Source organism: Podarcis raffonei, chromosome 6 (assembly GCF_027172205.1).
Source record: "Podarcis raffonei isolate rPodRaf1 chromosome 6, rPodRaf1.pri, whole genome shotgun sequence".
Classification (NCBI taxonomy): domain Eukaryota; kingdom Metazoa; phylum Chordata; class Lepidosauria; order Squamata; family Lacertidae; genus Podarcis; species Podarcis raffonei.
In genome coordinates this window covers 53,310,651-53,317,514 of record NC_070607.1, presented here as the reverse complement: position 1 = coordinate 53,317,514, position 6,864 = coordinate 53,310,651, and positions in this window count along the sequence as shown.

Here is a 6,864-nt window from a genome sequence, read left to right as displayed (position 1 = left end):
GTTCAGGCAGGTTCATACAGGGTAACATCAATCTCTTTGTGATATCTGGTGCAACCAACCTGTGGATCCATGGGGGGACAGCAAACAGGAGTACCGGAAACCAGTCTGTTGCTGCATCGCTCAACAAGAAACTAAGTTGTACTCCTTTCCTACTCCGTAAGGAGCTCAATATTGCTCTCTCCTCAGCCCCCTGAATCTGGAGTATTTTCACCACAGCATATCTCATGGGTAGGCAAACTAAGGCCCGGGGGCTGGATCTGGCCCAATTGCCTTCTAAATCCGGCCTGCGGACAGTCTGGGAATCAGGGTGTTTTTACATGAGTAGAATGTGTCCTTTTATTTAAAATGCATCTCTGGGTTATTTGTGGGGCATAGGAATTCGTTCATTTTTTCTCTCCAAAATATAGTCTGGCCCCCCACAAGGTCTGAGGGACAGTGGACTGGCCCCCTGCTGAAAATGTTTGCTGACCCCTGGCATATCTGCTTGTTGGGGGCAAAATTACTGGGGGGTAAACCCACATACCATTTCCGCACAGAGGGAAAATCCTTCCCACAGATTCCACCATGCTGTTATTCCCTTTGTGCTTCTAACAACAACAATACAACATTGTTTTCTTGGATTTCTTAAGACCTGGGCTTCTTGCTTAACCCGACAATAGAGGCGGCATTTCAGCCTGGCACCTGCACATTAGGGAGGTCATTTGGTGACGGGAGGCCTTGAGATGGCAGCAAGCCACAATTGCACATCATCAGGAATGAGGAGTTAATCCTTATCCCAACAGCAAGCACCATTAAGTTTTGTCACCTGCTATCCATCTGCCCGTAAAGTGCTCATTCTGCACTGCGCTCTCTTATTTTGTCACGGGCAGATGAGCCTGAGGTCAGTCCATCTCAATGGGCCACGGCTGGGGACCATATTGTGGAATTCCCCGAGATTGATGTTCGACAGGGGCCTTCAGGTAAGAAAATCCTGAAGAATTTATGGCTATTAAATCAGTGCTGGGTGACAAAGAAGTGGAAGCATTCTCAGAGGCAGGGTGCCATAGGAATAGCAATGAGTGTTCTTCACACGTGGAAGACAGTGGGGGATGAGAGCGATCCTCCTCCTTCGACTCTTTGCAGATTGCCGTAGTTGGTGCCTTTTCCCCAGAAAAATAGGCGACAGAACTCACCTATTGTTGTTACTGTTAAGTTGTGGGTGAACATATCAGACAACACAGCGATTCTTCAAACAGCTCTTGTTTATTCACAGGCCAGAACAGAACTGAACTGAAGGGTTCGGTCAGCCTGCTTATATAGAGCTCCAGTACAACATAACTGTAACAATTTTCTAAAACTATCCAATCACTGAATGTCACTTTCGATCCCTTATTTGCATAACTATCTACAGAATCCCCCTGCTGGCTCAGGGTGAGAACTTCAGTACATAACAGTTACAGTAAGTTACAGGGCTACTTGGGGCAGCCCTGAACAGATGCTGGTTTGACAACAGCCACGTTCAGCCACACACAGAGATGCTAAAAGCTATGGCGAGTTATCTCCCTAGCTGGTTTGGGGATCATCCCTGTTTCTGGTGCAGGTCAAATAAATGCATCTTTGCTTCCCTCGTCCTCTTCTATTCTGGTGAATGGCTAGGACAGCTTGGAAGGGCCATTGTGCAAATTTGTGTGTGTGCACAACAGGAGACACCTGGCCGGAAAGCTTAAAGCCTGCCGCCGCTACACAGGAGACTGACTGACCCACAGGTCATCCTTCTCTCCAGACCCCCAGCTGTATGCAGTGGGTGAGTGAGCAGACGATGCTGCTGCCACCACTGTGCCAAACCATCCACCCAAGCCTTGCAATTCAAAAGGCAGCATGGAAACCTCATCATGCAGCCAAGGGAAACCTGTTTGGCTGCTTCTGCTGCAGATGATTGGCTGCAGCTCCTGGCAAGGGCCTCTCCTCTGCCTTCCTCCAAGGCTTTGCCATCCTTCGGGGGCAGCAGGTGCTTGTGTTCAGAGCCTTTCTTATATAACACAACAGGAACTCACAACAGCGGAGGCACAACTTTGCCGTTAGCTGCAGTGCTTGCTAAAATAAATGCTGATTCACTGTATAATTATCCACTGTTGATTTATTTATGTGATGCTAATTAGGCACACATATACGAGTCTACGGACAATTAGATTCACTGCTGTAAGATTCTGGTTTTAAATATGTATTTATGTAATCAGTGCTCAGTCTATAGCCAAATCTGGCCACGTTTGAGTGTATAATCATCACTCACGCTAGTCGGGACTGTGGTTCTAGAAACACTCCTGTTCTTCTCCCCCAGGAAGCACTCAGGCCAATCTTCCTCTGCCAAAGGAAGGGAACCTCCAGGCAAGAGGGAGTGTTTTTAAGTAAGAGTTCTGGAAACCAACTGGCACTGGGTGGTACCATATGAGTGCTGAAGAACCCATTAGCTCAGCAGTCCCTTCTGACTTCACACTTTCTGATTCAGTTCTGAAAACCACATGGAAACACCCTAGTTTGGAGAGAAACAAAGTGTATTGCAAACTACCTATTTTCAGATGAAAATTTAGCAGAGACACTATCATAGCGCTTTACACTCTCCACTACCCTGTGGGGGAAGGAGAAACATACAGCAACTTATTCCCCATCTGCGGAAATACAAAAACTGACAACATGGAATCAGCTGCAACATTCCCCTGGTGAAAATCGGGACACAAGAGCATGGCATCAAAAGACACACATTTTTTGTTACCATGCTGTCGTCTGAGTCAGTTTACTCGTGCAACACCAGGAGATGTGTTTTGGCACCGCACTCTCACCCAAATCATCTGACTTGCGTGAGAGGACAGCATCAGCTGTGGTCACCGGCTCATTCCAAAGACATTCCGGGATCAAATCAGAAGCCAGGATGGCTTCTGTAATTCTGGGAATGTCCTATTAAAATAGGGATGGTTGACCAATGGTACCAAATAGTATGGGAAACAGCCTTATTAGAAAAACTAACCAACAAACTGAAACTGACACGGGGACAAATAGAAGAAGACACCTCCCCTTTATCACATACACAGCCCAACAAGACAACGACAAGAATCCGCCAACAGCATACAAATCAATATGGCTAACTTGATACAAAAACACACACATACCCTGCTCACACATGAAAACAAAGTTCACTACAGCCAATCAAAGACAACCAACCACACCCTAGGCCAACCCCAACCTCTCTCACCACCAAAGGAACACAAGCAAATAGTAAAGAAAACCTGCACAAGCGACACTGACACAAAACCCCACACATCAATAAGCAGAATAGAAGCATTGCCACCTGACCCCAACCCCACTCACCATGCCCCCCTCCACCTCTTCCCCCCTTTTTCTTCCTAAGGTAACACCAATGTCTCAAGAAATGAAACTGATCTGTAGAAAATGTAACTTGAAAAAAGAGACCTTGCACATACTTCTGTAAACCACGAAATCTTTAATAAAAAAAAATAGGGACAGTTGGAGAGTATGCTGTTGTATGTTTCTCCTTCTCATCTCGGTGCAACCGGAAACCTGCATAGCACCTAAATAGTCTCATTTGAATGTCACATCTGCAGGTAGGACTGGAAAGGCCCCTTGTCTAAAACCCTGCAGGGATGCTGAAAGTCAGTGCAGGACTGACCTAGATGCCCATTAACAAGGGCCCGATGGTCTGACTCAGTATAAGGCAGCATTTGATGTCCGACCTTAACACTCATACCAGATGCAGCCTCAGATTACGTCACTCACTCTTCCCCCCACCCCGCACCACATCCTCCCCCTTTTGTTTACCATCTAGCCTCCTGAAGAGTTCTGAAGAACTCTAAAGCTTCAGTTTATTCCTTTGACAGACCTCCCAGGATCAGCAGCAGCAAAATAAATTTTGCAGACTATAACGCAGGCTCGCATAATGCATTGTATACAATTAAGAGACTCCCACTTTTCTCAGTGCTGAATTTGGGTCAGTTGGTGTACAATTTCCCTTTTTCAAACATATGGCTGTCGCTCAGAGTCTTCATAATACAGGAGAACAAAGACCTCTTTAGCAATCCTTCTCCCCAGAGCAGAGCATTTAACATGTACAGTACAAGTGAATGAAAATGGACAGGCTGCCCATTTAATGACAGCTGGGCTGGGATGTCTTATCACATTCAGCTCTGGTAGGTAGAAAGGATGATTTTACTGCTAGTATGTTTATATACAGCTGTTATCATTCCAACAAGAAGGCAGTTTTGAGCCCAAAGGGCTGTGCATGGGGAGATGAGTTTCTGTGCCAGGAGACAGACGAGGCACTCGGGCGTTGGCTTTAATCAAACTCCACACGGGGAGAAACTCCCCATGACATCGCATCACTTTCCTCACTTCCGAAAGGTGAAATAAAGAAGCGAGGTATCCTTCTGACAAAAGTGCTCGTCAATGAAAGCCAAATTGATTCCTGCAACAGGCAGCTCCCACCTCCGCCCTCAAACCGAAACCACCTGCAGATGCTTCAAATGAGATGCAGTGCCATCCAAAAAAGGACAAGTCCATTAGGAGGAACAGGAATTTAATTACAGGGTATTTTATCAGCAGTTTGAGTTGAGGATCAAGAGGCACAACAGCAGAAGGGCCATCAAGGAAGGCAGATTACCAGAAATTAGGCTTCTTCACGAATCAGACTGACAGCTGTGGGAACCCAGAGAAGGAGGCTCCTTGCTCTCTGATGAGAGGGCGGGAAGCTGTGGAAGTAACAGATAAGAGCGACAAAAGGAGGCGATTTCAAAGAAAGGGGGTAGGAAGCAGAGCTTGTTTACTGTCTGCCAGGGAGACCTGGAATGGTAAGGGCAGCACAGTCAAATCAGAAGGTTTGTGTTTGAGTCCCATGTTTGAGTCCTGGTCCCTCACCTTGATGCAGTGTTTCCTAAACCTTTAATATCCAGGCCACAGGGTTTGAGGCATTGAAATGGGCTCACTTCACTCCTGAACTCCAAAAGATTATACATATATTTCTACAGCCAGCTCCCAGAACAATGGGCTGGCATCTTCCTCACAACTATAGGATCGCTGCGCTAATATCGCCTCTGAGTCAGAGTTCACAAGGATGGGACCCATTCTTTCCAGACAATGGGATGTGTCTGGGATTCCCCACACTTTTCAGTAGCAATACTTTGATCCTCTGTTACTCCCTCCCTGAGATGATGTCATACCTCTCAACTGTCCCGGGAAAACCAGGACATCCTGTTTTACCATGCAAGAGCACAGCGACCATTTTGGATGCCACAACCTCACCCTGAAAAGGTGGCTCCAGTGCCAGATTAAATCCTGTAGAGACCCCTAGGCAGACGAAATCTCAAGGCCCCCCCCACACACACAAATTATCTCCTAATACTTTTTTATTTTACCAATCAGCAATTCTAATAAACTAATTTTATTACACAATATTATTTTGATACATTGTTGTGGGACCCCTAAAAGGCATGGGGCCCTTAAGCCAGTGCCTGCTCTGCCTTTTTGGTAATCTGGCACTGCACAGATCACGTAAATCACCCTGGAAGACGCATGGCCTGGTTTTGAGCCTGGACATATTGGAGGGTATGTGATGTCACTGCCCATATATGAGCAAAAAGGGGAATCAATACTACCAGGGGTTTCCCCAATGTGACAGGCATAAAGTGGTGGATGCTTCCACCTTGACGGTTTCCTTTTTCATGCACACTTGAAGTCATCTTGCCACACACTGGTGTGCTCTTGATGGCAGCACACCTGTAGAGGTCAGAAGTGGGGAAACACCTATTGGTATTGCTGCTAAGACTCTTATACCTCACTACACAAGCATATAGGGATGGGGAACTAACTCTATTTTGCTTGCATCTTAAAGAGAACTGACCCATTTCACACTTTGTGAACCCATGCACAAACCAAAACATAGCTACCCTTTGAAGTTTGCACTTAACCAAATTTTGTGATGAAATTCTCCAGACAAAGAAAATAGGCATAAAAATGAACGTGTCGTGGAAATAACTTACAACCATGCATTATATTAGGGATAGCTGCTTGCAAAACAGTGCATGTTAATCAAAACTACATACAAAAATGTGTATATTAGAAGAAATTCACACTAAAATGCCAATTTAAGTTTTGCAAAGATTTTGTGTTTTTAATTCACAAATTGCTGCAGAAATGTGGAGAATTGGATTTAATTTGAAAGTGATAAACGGAAACAACTGAAATGGACAGATTTATCCCTTCCGACGAGTACGATTTACCTTTACTTAATTTCAGCTGCAAGGCTGGTCTGCATTACTTTTAACTTGGTTTGATTTTTTCCCCTTCAGTTGCTTGGTTGATTGCTCTTTATGCAGGTGTGCAGAGTTGCTACCTGTGTCTGTACAACTGGAACCCTTCAACCCATTCAGTCTATAGGCATCACGTGTCATGGCTGCACAGTTTAATGTGAAACACTGGAAAAACACATTTGAGGCTCTCTTGACTATTTCTCTCTCTTTTGATTCTTGTCAGTGCAGAAAACATGCAGATGACACTGCAAACTGTGTGTTTTCCACCAATGTACATTTTTACAACTGCGTTACAGAAAGCAGCAGCACACACTTGGGGAGGAGTTGTGACCTGATGTGTAGTGCATGTACGTATGTGTCACAAAAGGTCTGCTCTGTGAATGCAAACATATTTCCATTGCAACCAGCCACCAAATGAAGATCTGCCCCTAAACATAAGAGGCATGTGGAGGCGTTTGTCCCCATCGGGCAGGATACGATACATTAGGCAAGTCTGTATGTGCATTTTTTGGTCTTCCTGCCTGCTGTGCTAGCAAGACAGATGGCCAGCCCTGGAGCAAAGCGCAGCTGG